This window comes from Pan paniscus, chromosome Y (genome assembly GCF_029289425.2).
Source record: "Pan paniscus chromosome Y, NHGRI_mPanPan1-v2.0_pri, whole genome shotgun sequence".
Lineage (NCBI taxonomy): Eukaryota > Metazoa > Chordata > Mammalia > Primates > Hominidae > Pan > Pan paniscus.
In genome coordinates this window covers 18824973-18845259 of record NC_073273.2, presented here as the reverse complement: position 1 = coordinate 18845259, position 20287 = coordinate 18824973, and the positions used below count along the sequence as shown (strand labels likewise).

Below are 20287 nucleotides of genomic sequence, written 5' to 3'. Positions count from 1 at the left end.
AATATACATGTGCATGTGTCTTTATAGCAGCATGATTTATAGTCCTTTGGGTATATACCCAGTAATACGATCGCTGGGTCAAATGGTATTTCTAGTTCTAGATCCCTTTACCATCCCCATCAAGCTACCAATGACTTTCTTCACAGAATTGGAAAAAGCTACTTTAAAGTTCATATGGGACCAAAAAAGAGCCTGAATCTCCAAGTCAATCCTAAGCCAAAAGAACAAAGCTGGAGGCATCACACTACCTGACTTCAGACTATACTACAAGGCTACAGTAACCAAAACAGCATGGTACTGGTACCAAAACAGAGATATAGATCAATGGAACAGAACAGAGCCCCCAGAAATAATGCCACAAATCTACAACTATCTGATCTTTGACAAACCTGAGAAAAACAAGCAATGGGGAAAGGATTCCCTATTTAATAAATGGTGCTGGGAAAACTGGCTAGCCATATGTAGAAAGCTGAAACTGGATCCCTTCCTTACACCTTATACAAAAATCAATGCAAGATGGATTAAATACTTAAATGTTAGACCTGAAACCATAAAAACCCTAGAAGAAAACCTAGGTATTACCATTCAGGACATAGGCCTGGGCAAGGACTTCATGTCTAAAACACCAAAAGCAATGGCAACAAAAGCCAAAATTGACAAATGTGATCTAATTAAACTAAAGAGCTTCTGTACAGCAAAAGAAACTACCATCAGAGTGAACAGGCAACCCACAAAACTGGTGAGTTTAAATGAGCCCAGGCTGGCCGGGCCGGAGCCGCTATTGGGGGGAGGGTGGTGGGAGGGGTGGAAGGGGTACCTGAGGCACTGCAGAAATTGGGTCTGAGCCTCGAGGATGACGGTGCTGCAGGAACCCCTCCAGCCTGCTACATGGCAAGCACTAAACCACTATGCTTACCGAGATGGGGTTTTCCCCGCAGAATGCCTTTATGCAGAAGTACACTCAGAAGAAGCCTTGTTTTTACTGGCTACCTGTTCTTACTACCCAGGAAAGGCCTATAACACATATAGTCTCTTCAAAGTACACAGTTTTCCTACACTGCAATGCAAATACCTGCTTGCAAAATGTTGTGTTGATCTCAGCAAGCTTGCAGAAGGGGAACAAATCTTATCTGGTGGAGTGTTCCATAAGCAGAAAAGCCATGATGATATTGTTACCAAGTTTGGTGATTCAGCTTGCTTTCCCCTTCCATTGTTGGGACATGTATATTGCAAGACAGATCAGCTTGTCAAAGGATCAGAATACTACCAAAAGTGCCTTAGTTTAAATCCTTTCCTCTGGTATCCCTTGAATCATTATGTGAAATAGATGAAAAGCCAGATCCTGACCAAACATTTAAATTCACATCTTTACAGAACTTTAGCAACTGTCTGCCCAACTCTTGCACAACACAAGTACCTAATCATAGTTTATGTCACAAACAGTCTGAGACCTTTCTTACGGAAACACCCCAGGACACAACTGAATTAAACAGATTGAATTTAGAATCTCCCAATTCAAAGTATTCCTTGAATACAGATTCCCCAGTGTCTTCCATTGATTCAGCTGTAATTTCACGTGATACTGTCCAACTGGGAACAGGAACTTCCATATTATCAAACAGGTTCAAAATAAACCAAAAACTGGTCGAAGTTTATTAAGAGGACCAGCAGCTCTTAGTCCATTAACCCCAAGTTTTGGGATTTTGCCATTAGAAACCCCAAGTCCTTGAGATGGATCCTATTTCCAAAACTACACTGATACACCTTCTGTAATTGATGTGCCATCCACCGGAGCCCCTTCAAAAAAGTCTGTTGCCAGAATTGGCCAAACTGGAGCAAAATCTGTCTTCTCACAGAGTGGAAATAGCCGAGAGGTAACTCCAATTCTTTCACAAACGGGAAGTCCTGGTCCATAAACAAGTACAACACCTCAGGTATTGAGCCCCACTATGACATCTCCCCAAAATGCACTGCATCAAAAAAGTTCACAAGTCTTTACTAGTGACAGTTCCACAACCAAGAAGAATAGGAAGAAATTAAAAATGAAGTTTCCACCTAAAATCCCAAACAGAAAAACAAAAAGTAAAACAAATAAAGGAGGAATAACTCAGCCTCATATAAATGACAGCCTGGAAATTACAAAATTGGACTCTTCCATCAATTCAGAAGGGAAAATATCCACAATCACACCTGAGATTCAGGTATTAATCTACAAAAAGCAGCAGCAGAAGGCTTGATGAGGCTTCTTCCTGAAAAGGGGAAAGGTTATTTAGCTTTGTGTTCATACCACTGCAAAGAAGCTATAAATATTTTGAGCCATCTACCTTCTCACCACTACAATTCTGGTTGGGTACTGTGCCAAATTGGAAGGGTCTATTTTGAACTTTCAGAGTACATGCAAGCTGAAAGAATATTCTCAGAGGTTAGAAGGATTGAGGATTATAGAGTCAAAGCCATGGAAATCTACTCTACAACACTTTGGCATCTTCAAAAACATGTTGCTCTTTCAGTTCTGTCAAAAGACTTAACAGACATGGATAAAAATTCACCAGAGGCCTGGTGTGCTGCAGGGAACTGTTTTAGTCTGCAACAGGAACACGATATTGCAATTAAATTCCTCCAGAGAGCTATCCAAGTGGATCCAAATTATGCTTATGCCTATACTCTATTAGGGCATGAGTTTGTCTTAACTGAAGAATGGACAAAGCATTAGCTTGTTTTTGAAATACTATCAGAGTCAATCCTAGACATTATAATATATGGTAAGTGGTAATGAAGTGTAAAGACAAAGTCTTGTTGATGGTGCTGGTAGTCAATAATTTTTCTTGTTAGATAGCTCTTTATTTTCCTGAATTTGGTTAATAATACTTAGGGGTGATACATACTGTTCAATAACTTCAAACTAACATGTTTTCTTATGAAATGAATGTCTTTAGCAAACTCTTAATTTAACTAATGATAATAGAATACCAGATCCTTACACTCAACAGTTTCAGTCTTCTACCAAACTTTTGCAGATACCATAGTTGGGTTTTGTTTGTTTGCTTGTTTAGTTTCGTTAATTGATTTGCTACTTTCTCTTCGAACACATAAATGGTGATTGGGACAAAAAGTGCTTGGGAAATTGGAAAGGAATAGCATAATTCACTTACTGGGTAATAGAAAAAAACCCTGAAAAAAATCACTAGTTGCTGCTTTTTGACAGTGTTCCAGTTTATTGAGTTACTATTAAGAACTTAGTGTACCCTTTTATTTAGCAGTATCTCTGTTTTACTTTTTTGTACTTGGGTATAAGTAGACACATCGGAAATTACTACCAGGTCATATTGTTATCAACTGAATAACATGAAAAATTTTGGTCCTACTTCTGCCTCAACACCATACTTACTGTTGACATTTATTGTATTTTTCTGGACTGACTTAAAAGTTTAAATATCAAGAGAATGTCAGGCACAGTGGCTCATGCCTGTCATCCCAGCACTTTGGGAGGCCGAGGCAGGTGGCTCACAAGGTCAAGAGATTGAGACCATCCTGGCCAACATGGTGAAACCCCGTCTCTATTAAAAGTATAAAAATTAGCTGGGCATGGTGGCAGATGCCTGTAGTCTCAGCTACTCGGGAGGCTGAGGCAGGAGAATCGCTTGAACCCAGGAAGTGGATGTTGCAGTGAGCCAAGATTACGCCATTGCACTCCAGCTTGTGCCACAGAGTGAGACGCTGTCTCAAGAAAAAAAAAAATACAATAAAATACAATAAAATAAATAAATAAATAAATATCAAGAGAAAGTATAATTCTGAAGTCATAACTCTGTGGTAGTTTTTGTCAGATAGGGTTATCTTTGGAGTTAATTATTATAGCAGTGGTTTATCACTTGATTTCCTTCTAAATCTGAAGCATTATATTACTAAAACATTTTTTGATTTGTGAATATGTTGTTTAATGGATTCTATCTCATTTTACAGTAGTAGTTGCAGTGCCTGAAAGGTTGCCAAAAAAAAAGTGCTAGCTTTTGCTGACCAATGTAACAACCAACTTGCCAATACTGCCTTCTCTTCCAATAGCTATGTTCTCCATAATATTTTAAGAACTCAGTTCTTCATAAGACTTGTGTTGTTTTTTATTTTTTCTCAAGTCTGGTTGATCCTTGTCTTGTTCTTTTTTAAATGTGTATTGTCTGTTCAGCTATTTTGCAAGAGCCACATTCTTAAAAAACTTAACCATATCAAAAATTGTGTTTAAAGGAGGATTATTCAGATCGGCAAGCTTTTACTAGGAGAAGTTTAAATGCTGACTTATTTAGGTAACTCTAAATACTGAGCAACTTTATTCTAACTACAAAATAGATAGACTTTCTTTTGTTTTCACTTTCACTATCATTATCACCGTGTTTAATACCTTTTCTCCATCTATAACACAATTATAACGATACACAAAGCCACTCAAATAAAGCAGATATATTTTGCTTAAAAAAAAAAAAGAAGTCATGATGTGACACACAATGAGGTGTGACTCGAATCTATAATCTCCAGTGAAAACCGATGAAACAGGGTCAAACCCCATGTCTACTAAAAATAAAAAAATGAGTCGGGCATGGTGGCGCTGAGGCAGAAGAATCGCTGGAACCCAGGAGGCAGAGGTTGCAGTGAGCTGAGATCACGCCACTGCACTCCAGCCGGGGGGGACAGAACAAGACTCCATCTCAGAAACAAACAAACACACAAAGACAATAAAGGTGTTTAACTCAATGTGTCAGGCTCAGGTCTCTTGACAGGATACATCCAGCACCTGGGGAAACGTCGAGGGGTGTGGTGGAATCTATTTTGTGGCCTCAAGGAAGGGTTTGAGAGATAGCCCCGCAAACGTGATGGCCTAAGGAAGCCCCTCCGTCCAAGAAGCGATATTCATTTGCATCCTGTAGCCACCCACGAGGGAGAATCAGGCTTTCTACAGACCCCCCACCCCCCACCCCACCCCACCGCACCCCTCTGCCTAGTGAAATGAGCTCTCCCTCCGTCAGGCTCTATTCGCGCCAAGTGGTTTTGTAACCTCCAGCGTGTGTGCCTGGGTTGCAGGATGGGGTGAGGCCGGCTGTGGACAAAGAAGGCGATAAAGCGGCGGTGTCCCACGGGTGCCCGGGACGTGGGATGTGAGTGGGGTGGCCAGAGCCTAGGGAACTCATCGCCTGTCAGGACGCCTCCCCTCCTGGTCCCCTCTCTGACCTATGCTCCACATCTTTGCAGTTCAGTGGGGACCTTGTGGGTGGAAGTCGCCATCCCTTTGGACTTTAGCCGAGGATGGCCAGGCTCCCAAGAGTCTCCCCGGAGTCGGGTCCTTGGGCAGGCTCACAAGGATGCTGACAGTGATGATGATGGTGATGTAAGTTGGAGGCCTTGGGCCAATGCAGAGGTATCCGTTTGACCTCAGTGGGAGAAGTCAGCTTTGCGGAGTCCCGTGCTTCCTTCCAGAGACTCATCCAGCACTAGCAAGCATGGTCCCAAGGATCCCAGCTCCCAGCAGAGCCACTTTTGTTCACACAGGATCCTGGGCAAGAAAGTTCTCAGCACGTTTAGGCCTCCTAGCCAAAAAGCCAAAGCTACCTCTGGGATTTTTTTCAAAGGGCCAGTGGTTCCACAATGGGCTGTGGGTAGTTGTGGAAATGGAGAGAAGTGTTTGCAGATACACATTTGAGACAGAACGGACAGGGCTTGGTCACAGGTCATGTAGGACACGAGCAGATGCACATTGAGAAAACCCTCCCAGCATCCTAGGTGAACAGAGGTATGCCTTTTTGAGACAGTCGAGGGAGAGGCAACCCCAGATTTTAAGGTTGGATCTTTATTAATATGTAGTATCTATGAGGTTTCCAAGTCAAGAAATCAACTTGCCAGTTCTGTACAGCATTCTGTAGGGAGATCATATCTGGGATGCCTAAAGTTAAGAATTCAGGCCATGGTAATGGATTAGATTAGATGTACTTGAACTTATTTTGCAAAGAAAGAGAGGGTGGGAGATAGCAAGAGCCAGAGAGTGAGCAAGAAAGAGAGAGACAGAGACTGAGAGAGACAGACAGAGAGATACAAAGATACACAAAGAGAAAAAGAGAGAGAGACAGACAGATAAAGACACAGAGAAAGACAGAGATGGACAGAGAGAGAAACAGAAAGAGAGATAGAGACAGAAAGAGAGAGAGACAGACAGAGACAGAGACAGACAGACAGACAGGAAGACCGACAGGCAGAGAAAGAGAGTAAGACAGAAGGCAGACACACACAAAAAGAGAGAGAGACAGAGACAGATGGAGAAACAGAGAGAAAGAAAGAGACAGACAGAGAGAGAGAAAGAGACAGAGAAAGACAGAGACAGACAGAGGGAGAGAGAGAGACAGAAAGAGAGAGACAGAGACAGAGAGAGAAACAGACAAGGAGAGAGAGAGACAGACAGACAGGCAGAGAAAGTAAGACAGAAGACAGACACAGAGAGAGAGACAGGGAGAGAGAGAGAGACAGAGAGACAGAGACAGAGAAACAGACAGGCAAAGAGAGAGAGAGAAAAAAAACAAGAGAGAAAAAAACAGGGAGAGAGAGAGACAGACAGAGAGACAGGGAGAGAGAGCAAGAGAGAGAGACCAACAGACAGACAGACAGGCAAAGAAAGAGAATAAGACAGAAGACAGACACAGTGAGAGAGACAGAGAGAGAGAGACAGAGACAGCGAGATAGGAAAGAGAGATACAGACAGACAAAGAGACAGACAGACAAAGACAGAGATGGACAGAGAGAGACAGAGAGAAACAAAGAGAGAGAGAGAGACAGGCAGGCAGAGAAAGAGAGTAAGATAGAAGACAGACACAGTGAGAGAGACAGGCAGAGAGAGACAGATAAAGACAGAGAGAAAGAAAGAGAGAGACAGACAGAGATGGAGGGAGAGAGACCGAGAGAAACAGACAGAAAGAGAGACAGAGACAGAGATGGAGAGAAACAGACACGGAGAGAGAGAGACAGTGAAAGACAGACAAACAGAGAGAGAGAGACAGACAGGCAGGCAGAGAAAGGGAGTAAGACAGAAGACAGACACAGTGAGAGAGACAGGCAGAGAGAGAGAGAGAGAGAAATAGGCAGAGAGAGAGAGACAGAGAGAGAGAGAAGACAGAGAAAGAGAGAGACAGAGACAGAGAGACAGAGAGAGGAGGAGGAAGGGCGTGCTCAGGAAATAATTACACATATTTTATAATGCTTTTGATCCCGTAAACAGTGGCTGGGGTGGTCTTTGAAAACAACAGCAACAACAGCAACAAGAGCAGCAGCAGCAGCAAGAGCAGCCGCAGCATTCACTTACGGATTTCCAGAAAATAAGATGCTCTGAAGTATAGTAAATATCAACCGGCTCTCACTACACGTTGAGAGATTCACAAAAGCGCTAGTTAACAACAGGAGAAAACAGCAGCTAACATGTCTTGGGGAAAATATATGTCCTCCTGAAAATTGGGGATTTCTACTTCATCTGAAAAGAAATACATACGAAAAAGGAAAAACACAAACAAAACAAAACAACAAACACGGACCAAGGCACCGTCCCTGGAAATCTTAAGTGAGCAAAGTATTAGTTTTCAGAAAGCGTTTCAATTCTGGGCAAATACTAAGAAGGTCCAGACTAGAGCTGTGACACCATTCCCATTGTGAAACTATGCCGGCGGGAGGGCGAGAAACTAAAACATCATGATAAAAAGTGATTGAGACCCAGCCAGGGTGAAGCTTTCCTAGGGAGGGAGGCCTGAAGAAGGAAGCTGGGGAAAACCCCAAAACTGCAGACCTGCCCGCTTGCCCACGCGGGTCAAGGGCTATGCCATCGGCCCAAGCTGTCTCTGGGGAAGTGGGACCGTGCCACCCCCATCTTCAAAAACCATGGCCACTGAGTGAGGCCTGACGCCCACCGTTGCAAATGTCAGCCTAGCAAGAATGAGATCTCTGGCAAGGGGTGGGAGAAGGGGAGAGAAGAGGGAGGCGCACCTGGGTGGCTCTGGAAGGTTTCCAAGCAGGGTGTTGGGAGGCGGGGGGTAGGGGTTTTGGGGGGAACCCACCTAACTGATTCACTAAATGAAGGTAAAGGGACATAGGTAGTGGGGGGAGCCAGGCGGCGACTTGAAAATTAAACTGACCCCTCCTAAAACCCAAGTAGAAGAGTCAATGCGCATGAAAGAAACCAACACACATAGAAAACTAAAGCGCTAATCAAAGAAAAATAGGGCCCCCGCCAGGGCAGAGGTTCCCTAGGCAACCAGGTAGAGAGGGAGGGGCCTCCAGAAGGGAGAGAGAGAAACCCGTTGCCCCAGGCTCGGTGAAGTCCGGGAGACCTCCCTCTGTGTCACCTCGACTTTCAATAACAGTGGCCACTAAGTGATGCCCGAAGACAACCGATGCCTGCAAGTGTCAGTCAGCACGGAAAAGAATGCATTTATTTATTTATTTATTTATTTATTTATTTATTTATTTATTTATTTATTTAGAGATAGAGTCTCACTCACTCTACAGCCCGGGCTGTAGTGCAGTGGCGCGATCTCGGCTCACTGCGGCCTCTGCCTCCCAGGTTCAAGCGATTCTCCTGCCTCAGCCTCCCGAGTAGCTGGCATTACAGGCACCTGCCCCACCGCGCCCGACTCAATTTAATATTTTTAGTAGAGACGGGGTTTTGCTGTGTTGGCAAGGCTGGTCTCGAACTCCCAACCTCAGGTGATCCACCCGCCTCGGCCTCCCAAACTGCTGGGATGACAGACGTGAGCCACCGCGCCTGGCCTTAAACGTGTATTTCTCAGTCGAGGAGCTTATCAGGGAAATACAAGAAGTAGGGACGCCACACATGACAGAGAGAAAAGTTGGAAAATGCCCCTTCCATCCAAGTGAGGATCCGGCCTCGACCTCCCAAAATCATGCACCGAGTGGCGAAGCCTAGCAAGGCCTGTCTGTCTAGATTCCTCTCGGCCTCTCTAAGCAGGTGCTTCTCACTTTCTTGGAAGGGGCAGGGCCCTCCCCAGCACGGGGGCTCTGACAGACTGACAGAGAAAGAGACAGACATAGAAAGACAGAGATGGACAGAGAGAGACAGAGAGAAACAGAAAGAAAGAGAGAGAGACAGAGACAGAGAGAGAAACAGACATTCAGGGAGGGAGAGAGACAGAGAGAGAGAGAGACAAACAGAGAGAAATAAACAGAAACAGAGAGAGAGACAGAGAAAGAGAGAGAAACAGACACACAGAGACAGACAGAGACAGACAGAGAGAAACAGAAAGAGAGAGAGATGGAGAGAGAGAGAGAGAAAGGGAGGGAGAGAGAGAGACAAACAGAAAGGCAGAGAAAGATTAAGACAGAAGACAGACACAGTGAGAGAGACAGGCAGAGAAAGAGAGAGACAGACAGAGAGAAAGAGAGACAGAGAAAGACAGAGATGGACAGAGAAAAACAGAAAGAGAGAGAGATAGAGAAAGAGAGAGAAACAGACAGGGAGGGAGAGAGACAGAGAGAGAGAGACAGGCAGGCAGAGAGACAGAGACAGAGAGAAACAGACAGAAAGAGAGAGACGGAGCGAGTGAGAGATAGAGAGAGAAACAGAAAGAGAGGGGGAGAGAGAGACAGACAGACAGACAGAGAAGGAGAGTAAGACAGAAGACAGACACAGTGAGAGAGACAGGCAGAGGGAGAGAGAGACAGAGAGAAAGAAAGAGAGAGACAAACAGAGAAAGAGACAGACAAAGATGGACAGAGAGAAACAGCAAGAGAGAGAGAGACGGAGAGAGAGAGAGAGAGACAGACAGGGAGAGAAAGAGAGTAAGACAGAAGATAGGCACAGAGAGAGAGAGAAAGAAAGAGAGAGACAGTCTGGGTGTGGTGGCTCACTCCTGTCATCCCAGCACTTTGGGAGGCCAAGGCGGGCGGATCACGAGCTCAGAAGATTGGAGATCGAGACTATCCTGGCTAACACGGTGAAATCCCGTCTCTACTAAAAATACAAAAAATTAGCCGGGCTTGGTGGCGGGAGCCTATAGTCCCAGCTACTCCGGAGGCTGAGGCAGGAGAATAGCGTGAACCTGGGAGGTGGAGCTTGCAGTGAGCCAAGATGGCGCCACTGTACTCCTGCCTGGGTGACACAGTGAGACTCCCTCTGAAAAAAAAAAAGAAAAAGAAAGAGAGAGACAGACAGACAGAGGAAGAGAGGAAGAGATAGAGAGAAACAGACAGAGAGAGAGACAGAGAGAGAGAGAGAGGGAAATGGAAAGGCAGGGAGGGAGAAAGAGAGAAAGAGAGAGACAGGCAGAGGAAGAGAGTAAGGCAGAAGACAGACAGTGAGAGAGACAGGCAGAGAGAGACAGACAGAGACAGAGAGAAAGAGGGAGACAGAGAGAGATGGAGAGAGAGACAGAGAGAAACAGAAAGAGTGAGAGACAGAGAGAGAGTGAGAGAGAGAGACAGAAAGGGAGGGAGAGGGACAGACAAAGAGAGAGACAGAAGGGTAGAGAAAGAGAGTAAGACAGAAGATAGGCACAGAGAGACAGAGACAGAGAGAAACAGAGACAGACAGAGAGAGACAGAGAGAAACAGACAGAAAGAGAGAGACAGAGAGAGAGAGAAACAGACAGGGAGGGGGAGAGAGAGAGACAGACAGGCAGAGAAAGAGAGTTAGAAGACAGACACCGTGAGACAGGCAGAGAGAGACAGAGATAGAGAGAAAGAAAGAGACAGACAGATAGACAGAGAAAGAGACAGATAGAGAAAGACAGAGATGGACAGAGAGACAGAGAGAAATACACAGAAAGAGAGGTCCTGGCCCAGTAGCAATACAGTGTCTTTTCTTTCATTTTCTCTTTCTTTTCTGGTTTTCTTTTCTTTTCTTTTTTCTTTTCTTTCCTTTCCTTTCCTTTCCTTTTCTTTTCTTTCTTTCTTTTTTACATTTATTTATTTATGTGTTTGGAGACCAAGTCTCACTCTGTCACCCAGGCTGTAGTGCAGTGGCGCCATCCCGGGTTACTGCAACATCTGCCTTCCAGATTCAAGCTATTCTCCCACCTCAACCTCCTGAGTAGCTGGGATTACAGCTGTCTGCCCCACTGCGCCCAGCTCAGTTTCTTATTTTCAGTAGAGACAGGATTTCCCCATGTTGTCTAGGTTGGTCTTGAACTCCTGACCTCGTGAAACACCCACCTCGGCCTCCCAAAGTGCTGGGATGACAGACGTGTGCCACTGTGTTCAGTGTACAGCGCCATTTCTTAGAAATCACTCATGGGAACACACACTTATATGTCATGTGTAGAGATTTTATTTATTTATTTATTTATTTATTTATTTATTTATTTATTTTATTTTATTTTATTTTGCACCAGAAGGTGGGGGGACAGAGTTTCGGTCTTGCTGCCCAGGCTAGAGTGCAATGGCATAGGGGACTCAAGGAGTCAACCTAAGGCAGAGAAGACACGTCATTCTGAGTGTAAGGGCCACAGCGAAAAGTGTAAGGGCCCGTGCTTTTAAAGGCTGAAATCCCGGCAGCTCAGGCCTGCCGTCCCAGCACTTTGGGAGGCCCAGGAGGGTGGATCGCTTGAGGTCAGGAGTTCAATACCAACGTGGCCAACATGAAGAAACCCCGTCTCTACTAAAAACAGAAAAATTAGCCGGCTGTCGTGGTGCACACCTGTAATCCCAGCTACAGAAGAAGAATCATTGGAACCTGGGAAGCAGAGGTTTCAGTGAGCCGAGAGAGTGCCACTGCACCACAGCCTGGGTAACAGAGCAAGAGAAACTCAGTCAAAAAAAAAAGAAAAGAAGGAAAAAAAAAAAAAAGAAGAGGCCCAAATACTGCATTGTCGCTGAATGTTCCCCCAAAAGGCCGGAAACCCCCTGACTCAGGTCCAGGAGGTGGTGTTTCGTTTCACTTCTCTCTCTCTTTCCCTCTCTCCCTCTCTCTGTCTCTCCCTTCTCTCTCTTTCTCCCCTAACTTTCATTTCTTATTCAAACATACATGTGCAAGATTGTTACATAGGTAAACTTCTGACGGGGGTGTTCAGTGTGCAGATGAATTCATCAGCCGGATACTCAGCACAGGGCTCAACAGTTTTCATGGTTTTTTTTGTTTGTTTGTTTTTTCCTGAAGCTGTCTCTCCTTCCACCCTTCCTCCCTCAAGTAGGCTCCCGCGTCTCTGGTCCCCCTGGTTCTGCCCACGCAGAACTCTCATCTATAAGTTCCCACTTATGGATGAGAACATGTGGTATTTAGCTAATTGTTGCTTTCATCTTCGGTGGTGGCGGTGAAAGAGGAATGACACTAAATAGACCCTTAGGACTCTCCCCTCCATTCCCACCCCATAGCCCCTTCCCACACACACCCTCATTCCTGCACCCCCTCCTCAAATGCAGGAAAGGAAGAAAGACAAATTAAAGTAAGAGGTAAGCCTCCAAGGCGGTGGAGTCAGGGGATCTCAAAGGGTGAGCAAGGGATGGGGGTCGGGGGATGTCTTGGCTGAGCTTGCAACAATAGGGGACCGAGTTTCCAGCCCCACCACACCCGCTAATCCTCAGCAGCAGCCAGCCACTGGGTGGGGTTGTGCCTGTAACAGCTTCTGAATGGAGAGAAGCCCAAGGCGATGGAAGGCATCAGCTCCAACTCCAGGAAGGAAATAAGGCTTTGTGCATTTGAATGGGGCTTTAGAAGGCGGTGCTGCGGCTTCCAAAGTGATGCCCCTTGCCTCGCCTCGCCTGGACCAGAGAGAGACTCCGTCTCAAAATCAATCAATCAATCAATCAATCAATAATAAAAAAATTCATCAATGGAAGAAAGAAAGAAAGAAAAGAAAGAAAGAAAGAAAGAAAGTAAGAAAGAAAGAAAGAAAGAAAGAAAGAAAGAAAGAAAGAAAGAAAGAATTAGTACAGCGGTCATGGTCTTGAATCATTCCCCAGAGTCCAGGTGCAGTGGCTCATGCCTACCACGCCAGCACTTTGAGACACTGGTTCAGGAGGGTTGCAACAAAATGATGAGACCCTGTCTGTGGAAAAACATAAAAATGAAGGCCAGGTGCAGTGGCTCACGCCTGCCATTCCAGCACTTTGGGAGGCCGAGGAGGGCGGATCACCTCAGGTTGGGAGTTCGAGACCAGCCTGACCAACATGGAGAAGCCCCGCCTCTACTAACAATACATAATCAGGCAGACGTGGTGGCATATGCCTGCAATCCCAGCTACTCAGGAGGCTGACGCAGGAGAATCGCTTGAACTTGGGAGGCAGAGGTTGCTGTGGGCCAAGATCGTGCCATTGCACTCCAGTCTGGGCAACAAAAGTGAAACTCTGTCTCAGGAAAATAAATAAATAAATAAATAAAAATGATCTGGGCACAGTGGCACCTGCCTGTGGTCCCAGGTACTCTACTCTGGAGGCTGAGGTGGGAGGATCACTTGAGTCCAGGAGCATCCATGCTGCAGTGAGTGAGTTATGATGGCACCACTCCCAGGGCGACAGAGCGAGACGCTGTCTCTAAATCAGTCAATCAATCAATCAGATCACTGGAAGATGCTGTGTCTTACTTTCAAAGGGTGTCTCTTTAGGCCAAGCAGGCATGGTGCCTCACACCAGTAATCCCAGCATTTTGGGAGGCCGAGGTGGGAGGAAAGAAGGAAGGGAGGAAGGGAGGAAGGGAGAAAAGAAGGAAGGTAGGAGGCAGTCAGTCAGGCAGGAAAGAAAGAAAAAGGAAAGAAAGAAAGAGAGAAAGAAAGAAAAAGATAGAAAGAAAGAAAGAAAGAAGAGAGAAGAAAAAAGAAGAGAGAAAAGAAAATAGAAAATGGGGAGGGGCATATCTCCTTGACTGGTAACTACCCAGGATACAGCTGACTGAAGCCTTGACCTGTGGGGCCTCAAGTGATCTTCTCCTTATCTCAGCCTCCTGAGTAGCTGCGACTACAGGTGGGTATCAGCACACAAAACTCATCTTATAACAATATTGTGATTATTATTGAGACAGAGTCTCGCTTTGTCTCAATAATTGCCATGGCACGATCTCAGCTCACTGCAATCTCGGCACCCCTGGTTCAAGCAACTCGCCCGCCTCAGTCTCCTGAGTAGTTGTGATTACAAGCTTATGCCACCAGGCCTGGCTAATTGTTCTATATTTCATCAAGATGGGGTTTTGCCATGTTGGCCAGTCTGGTCTTGAACTCCTGGCCTCAAGTGATCCACCCGCCTTGGCCTCCCAAAGTGCTGGGATGACAGGCGGGAGACACTGTGCCCAGCCCAGATAATCTTTTTAATAATTTGTAGAGAAGAGGTTTCGTCAGCCGCTGGGTAGAGCCTGGGGTGGGTTTTCCTCAGACTGCATACTGTGAAAAGGGTAAATTAGTGTGGTTTGTGAACTAGATGTGGAAATTGCCTGTGTGTGTGTGTGTGTGTGTGTGTGTGTGTGTGTGTGTGTGTGTGTGTGAAAGAGAGAGAGAGAGAGAGATCAATCCCACCGTGAGGACCTGGAAATGGTGTTTGATTTGGGTCCCTGTCTAGTCACCTCTCTGTTTCTAGATGACTGAGGATTCCACAAATGAAGTTCAGAATATCTATTGAGCTGTTTCTCCCTCTCATGCATCTCATCTGTGTGGTGGAGAAAGGGAAGAAAAGAGGTTCTGATGGGAAGTTGTCTTCATGCCTGAGGAAGCTGAAGGCAGGCTGACGGAAAGGAGGGCATCCTATGTGACATTTCCATACCTGGGCACCCTTTACAATGCTGGGGCTGCCAGTCCACCATGTACGTCAACCAACCCCCAAGAACAGCACAGTCCGGGGTGATCCAGTCCATCCCATCCGGCCCACCCGGGGCATCTGGTGGAAGTCTTCATTGGAGGATTCAAAAGCAGTGTCAACGTGGTTCCCTTGGGGTCGCCAGGCAAAGGCCAGCCAGAGGAGGGTGGCGGGACGTGAAGGGGGGCGGGACATCAGCCTCAGAGCTCCCTGGAAGGTGGCAGGCAGCTGATGGGGGACCCTGAGCCAGAGACATCTGGCAGGTTATAGATCTGGAAGCCGCATCTGTCCTCTCGCATATCTCTCCCATGGAAAATCCCATGGCGGCGGTGGGAGCCTTGGCTGGGGGAGAAGTGGGGACAAGGCGGAGAGGGAAGGAGGCCCTAGGGAGGATTTAGCAACAAAAGCCCACCCAGCCAAGCTCCCTCCCTCCTATCGGGTCCAAGGTACACACTGGGAGGTGGCAAGAGAAAAGTTCACCCCTTGCTTTTTGTCTTTCTCTTTATTTTTTTATCTTTTTAATTTTACAAGAGATGCTCATTTCAACAACTAGATGGTGGATGTGATGGGAGAAGTTTCTAGGCCAGGAGTTTGAGAACAGCCTGAGCAACTGAGCAACACAAGTAGGAGAGCCCAGCTGAAAAAAATGTAAAAAAGAAGGAGGAGGAGGATGAAGAAAGAAAAGAAAAGAGAAGAAAAGAAGAGAAGAGAAAAGAAAAGAAAAAAGAAAAACAACCACCAAGAAAGTTAAAATTCTCCAATGGTACAGGCACAAAAAAGAGCAATTTCACATCTTTTCCCACAACATGGATAGAGCTGGAAGCAAGTATGTACTCAGTGAACTGCCTTCTGCTTACAAGTGGGAGGTAAACAGTGGGTACGCACATGGTCATCAAGATGGAAATAACAGACACTCCAAAAGGGAGGAGGAGGGTAGGAAGGGGACGAGGAATGAATAAATCACCCGTCGGAGACAACGTTCACCACGTGGGTATTGGATACACTGGAGGTCCACTTCTACAACTGGAGGCAGTAGTATGCCGATCTAACAAACAAGCACGTACACCCCCTGAGTCTGTAAAATACCAGAACAAGGACGACAGGACCAGCAGCAGCAGCAGCAACAACAACAACAAAACAGAAGCTGGAACACAAAACCACCACCACCACCAGAATCACCAGTTGGGGGTTGGGGGAGGGTGGCCATGCTCAAGGCCCTCAGGCTGAGTCCCCTCGGGTTTAAAAAAGAAAACAGCAGACTCATTCCTGTCTGTAGGCAGGAAACATCCAATCAAAGTTCTCCATTGCTAGAAAGGGAAGTAGAATAAGGAGAAGGGCTTATTGATCTTCTTGTGCTCTATCGAGACCATACATGTAGTAAAAAATTAAATTCAAACAGCAATACTTTCTACACTGTTCAAAAGCATCGAAGATCGGACGCACCACACTCCATGGGGCTTGTGCCACTAGAAAGAAAAGGCAGGCCAGGCGCGGTGGCTCACGCCTGTCATCCCAGCACTTTAGGAGGCCGAGGCGGGCAGATCACGAGGTCAGCAGATCGAGACCATCCTGGCTAACATGGTGAAACCCGGTCTCTACTAAAAATACAAAAAATTAGCCGGGCCTGGTTTGGGCACCTGTAGTCCCAGCTATTCAGGAGGCTGAGGCAGGAGGATGGCGTGAAACCAGGAGGCAGAGCTTGCAGTGAGCCGAGATAGCCACTGCACTCTGGCCTGAGCGAAAGAGTGAGACTCCGTCTCAAAAAAAAAAAAAAAAAAAAAAAAAAGCCAGGCATAGTGCTGCATGCCTGTAGTCCCAGCTACTCAGGAAGCTGTGGTAGAAGAGTCACTTGACCCAGCAGTTTGAGGCTGCAGTGAGCTATGATCATGCCACTGCACTCTGGCCTGGGTGACAGAGTGAAACCCCATCTCAAAACAAAGAACAACCAAAAACCTACAAGCATACTCAGAGATAGTGTGGGTTTGGTTCCAGACAACCACAATAAGGCAAATGTTGCAATCAAGTTAGTCACATAAACATTTTGTTTCCCAGTGCTTATAAAAGTTATGCTTAAACTATGTTGTAGTGTAATGAGTATTTAATAATTATTAATTAATTAATTAGTAATCACATTATGTCTAAAAAACTGTGTACATACCTTAACTTAAAATACCTTATTGCTGAAAAATACTAATGAATATCTGAGCTTTACCAAGTCATAATCTTTTTGCTGGTGAGTGAAGGGGTGGCCTACCCCTCCCGACTTGTGGGTATTTCTAGTCAGGTGGGATGAGAGACTGAGAAAAGAATTAAGACACAGAGACAAAGTATAGAGAAACAACAGTAGGCCCAGGGGACTGGCGCTCAGCATACCAAGGACCTGCACCAGCACCGGCCTCTGAGATCCCTGAGTTTTTATTGGTTATTATTTTTATTATTTCAGCAAAAAGGAATGTAGTAGGAGAGCAGGGTGATAATAAGGAGAAGGTCAGCAAAAAACATATGAGCAAAAAAATCTATGTCATAATTAAGTTCAAGGGAAGGGACTATGACTGGACGTGCATGTAAGCCAGATTTATGTTTCTTTCCACCCAAACATCTCAGTGGAGTAAAGAATAACAAACCAGCATTACTGCAAACATGTGTCACCTCCCACAATAGGGCGGTGTTTCTCCTATCTCAGAATTGAACAAATGTACAATTGGGTTTTATACTGAGACATTCAATTCCCAGGGGCAGCGAGCAGACAGTGGCCTTCCTCTATCTCAACTGCAAGAGGCTTTCCTGTTTTACTAATCCACCTCAGCACAGACCCTTAACGGGTGTCAGGCTGGGGGACAGTCAGGTCTTTCTCATCCCATGAGGTCATATTTCAGACTATCACATGGGGAGAAAACTTAGACAATACCCTGCTTTCAAGGGCAGAGGTCTCTGCGGCTTTCTGCAGTGCATTGTGCCCCTCGTTTGTTGAGACTAGAGAATGGCGATGACTTTTACCAAGTGTACTGCTTGTAAACATTTTGTTAACAAGGCACATCCTGCACAGCCCTAGATCCCTTAAACCTTGATTTCATACAACATATGTTTTTGTGAGCTCCAGGTTGGGTCAAAGTGGCTGGGGCAAAGTGGCACAACCTTTCCTAGATCCGGCGCCACTGGGGGAGCTGAAGGACGTGGAAGAGCCCGCTCCGCTAGAACCATTCCTCAGCCAGGAAGAACACTTGGCTGTGCTGGAGGAGCTTTAGGACGCGGGGTTGGGGCGGGGTAGGGGCAGTGCGGTGGCCTCTGTTTTGCGGTGAACCTCTCACTGGATATGGAGAGGCGTGTCTTCCCTTCCAACTGACCTGCCTAGGATCCCTGAGTTCCAGGTCCCATGAGAGACTCCACTCAGAGGCGGGCTGCCATTCTTTTCTGAGCATCCCGGGGATCCCAGGGCCTGTCCAGGTACTGGGAGGCGGACTGTCTACTGCTCATGCGCGGGTTAGCAGGCAGCAGCCTAGGTTTTCTAACTAGCCTAGGTAGAGCTCTCATCCCTTCCCTCTTGCCCCCCACCTCGTTCTTCAGTGGGGCGGGCGGAGACCTCCATCCCGGGAAACACTGGCACGGGCAGACGCCAGGCCTTCTCTTCCTTCCGTGTCTCGAAACCTCTGCCTCCCCTCCCCACCGTCAATAGCCTACCCTTGCCCCGCCAGCTTCCTCGGCATCACCGTGGAGCGCCTGACAGCTAAATGCAGACCAGAGACCCCGCCCAAGCCGGGGTGCTGCCCTTTCTACGCGGGAGAGAATTCAGGCAGAGATGGAGAGGTGAACGGAGACAGAGAGGGAGGGAGAGATGGAGGGAGGAAAGAACGGATGGACCGAGGGGCCTTGGAAAGGATGGAGGGATAGAAGGAAGGAGAGAGGGAAGGAGGGAGGGAAGGAGGAAGGGAGGAACTGAGGGAGGGACAGAGGGAAAGAGGGAGGGAGGGAGCAAGAAACAGAGAGAGGAAGGCAGAGAGAAAAGCAGTCTTCTGCCTCCAGGACCAGCAGGATCTCGCACTCCGGAAAATGTTGGGTGCCCAGTGCAGGCTAAGTGCTCGACCCACAGCTGCGTCGGCCTGTGGGGCTCTCACTGGCCCTCTGGATCGCCAGCCTGGGTTAGAATTTCCTTTCCCAAGGAATGAGGGAATTGCCCAGAGAGCAATGAGCCGAGACTCGGGTGATTGTCCATTTTTCATCCACATGGTTCACAGATGAGATAGCCCCACGTTGAGCCCCACGTTGAGCCCCACGCGAGGTGGATAGTCCCATCCACACAGGAGTCACATTCTGGCCGACTGAAGCGTGGTTTCGGGTTCCACATTCCTTTGCCTTCTGCAAGGGGGCCTGTTGCTCATGCGTCTCTGGCCCCCAAAGCGTGACCATGTTGATTGTTTGTTTCCCGAGCTCTGTGGGGACACAGAAACCTCCAGAGAAGTGTGGAAAAGCAGCATCGTGTCTTCACTCTCCTTTCCAGTTTCCTGTTGGGAAACAGGCCATAGTGGAGACTCCCCATGTTGCAGGAAACAGGAATCCATCGTCAGGCCGTGATGCACCAGACGTTTCTTTTCTCTGTAGATTCGCTTTCGTTTTCTACATGAAAATGAACGAGATCCACAGGGAATCAGAAAAGGATTTATAGCACACAAGTCTTCACTACTGTTACATTCCACTTTGAAATCACTCTGAGGTGAAACAACAATTTTCCAAGATTTAAAGAAAAACAGATTTTATAAAAGGGATTCTTTTATTCACTCAATACATCATTTATGTTACTGACAGTAACAAGTGATAGTTTTTCCACTATAATTTGCTCTGATGAAATAAATAATTCTTTTAATTCCTAACAAATGCTACATTTTCAGACTAAAGGAATTGTCAGTAGTCATTCTTTCTTCTTGATCTAAGTTATTTGTCTCTAAAATATGTCAAGTAAGCTTTTAAAGATTCAGGGAGGGGCAGTTTCAAGATTTTTTCTCTCAGTAAATTTTGAGGTGGCTCCTCTGGCTTCATCGCTTCACTGTGATCTTTTTCTTCCTCTTCTTTACTATCTTCTTCCATTTTTTCATCCTCCTCACTGTCTAGAGGCTGAGGAATAAGCTGATTACCCACAAATACGTGTGGTAATTCTCTGTTTAACTCTCTTTCTTTTCCTTTTGGGTGGAGCCCTTTGAGGAATACCCTTGGCCTGCATCTCATCATTTATGAAATTTCTAAGTGTGTGTCCAATGTAAATATGAGCCATGTCCTGTAGATTCCTGACAGTGATTCCTTACAGATTTGTAGTGGTGAGAGTTAGATTTAATTTTATATAAGGTTTGAATAATTGTTAAGCTTATGTAACCTGATCTGAATTTGCACTTCCTCTATGAAAACTTCATTTATCTAATAAGGAAATCAAATGCTTTGTAGACCTATTTATCTTACTTTTGTTGCAATCACTGTTGTTGGGTTGCTGTATATATATTCCAGGCGATATATGAGTGTGATAACAATACAAAATATTGAATAATTT

The 20287-nt window shown here is 46.0% G+C and overlaps 1 pseudogene; it reads left to right on the top strand.

Annotated features, from left to right (window-relative positions):
* Positions 1–853: 853 nt before the first annotated feature.
* LOC129395658 (cell division cycle protein 27 homolog) lies at positions 854–18642 on the top strand (annotated as a pseudogene).
* The last annotated feature ends 1645 nt before the right edge of the window (positions 18643–20287 follow it).